Consider the following 1,212-nt stretch of genomic DNA (forward strand, 5'->3'; position numbering starts at 1 on the left):
GAGTATACTAAGTTTGTACTTCTCCATCTCAGTCCTATTATAAACAAACATGTTCAGATTTTGTAAAATAGATTTTAATTTTCATATAATTGTTAGTATAACCTACTGGTATATTTACCACAAAAGGAATCCCATATTTCAATTTTAAGTGAGTATTGCACAGTATAAATTTCATTATATAGCCTTTTTGTTTTAGGTTATATCAACTATACTAAAGAATATTGTCCCACAAAGAATTGTTCAGTAAATGTTTAGAAAATGCCCAAATATCTCGAGCTGATTGCGGAGTTTTCATGCCTTTTAGTTCTCCAGAAAAAGCTCTCGGATCTCCACCAGGTGTGTTCTGGCAGACTCCAGCTTGGAGACCTCACTCGCAATTTAGCATATGAGTGCAAACTTGATCTTAGGAGAGTATATGTGGCACAGGTTTGATGGCTGTGCCAAGTTCAGTATGTGGAAGGTGCAGGAGAGGCTTTTTATATGACACCACTATTGTGTTGAACTTCATTTAGGCTAACTGTACAGACTAATTAATATAGATAAGGTTATGAGAAAAGCTACTGAAATTAATTTATGGTCCCTTGTGAACATGTAGTAACTGTTTTTTTATTCAATTTTGAATATTAAAAGAAAATTTAGTTTTACAAATTATGCAACAACTGATGTCTGCTAAAGGCAGATATCAGTTGCTGCATAATGATGTCTGTCTTTAGCAGACATCATTTGTTGCAATATTGCACTTGTATGATTACCTACTTGAGCAAGCACCCACTGTTTTCACAACCATAATCTTACCCACCCACACATACCCACATACACCCACACATACTCAACCAGACCCACACACACCTACCCACCCATGCATCCACACCTAATCACACACCCTTGAAACTACCTACATCCACACATATCCATACATACCCACCCCACCCATATCTACATCCACACATTTGCCTTTACATACTCATCTCCACCAATATTACACCACAACATCCAAATCCACACATACCCATATCCACACATACCCATATCCACACATACTCATATCCACACATACCTACACCCCCCAACATCCATGCATACCCACACACCCACATCCACAGATAACCATGTCCACTTACAACCACATATACCCACAACCACATATACCCACAACCACATATACCCACACCCATCCACATCCATAGCTAGCTACCCACATCCAGATACCTA

General features: G+C 38.4%; 1 long non-coding RNA gene across 2 annotated transcripts in view; it reads left to right on the forward strand.

Moving 5' to 3' along the window:
• LOC119594395 overlaps window positions 1–1,212 on the forward strand; it is a 14,094-nt gene that overhangs the window by 1,268 nt on the left and 11,614 nt on the right. The gene's annotated exons all lie outside the window — the stretch shown is intronic.

The sequence above is a fragment of the Penaeus monodon genome, chromosome 33 (genome assembly GCF_015228065.2).
Source record: "Penaeus monodon isolate SGIC_2016 chromosome 33, NSTDA_Pmon_1, whole genome shotgun sequence".
Classification (NCBI taxonomy): Eukaryota; Metazoa; Arthropoda; class Malacostraca; order Decapoda; family Penaeidae; genus Penaeus; species Penaeus monodon.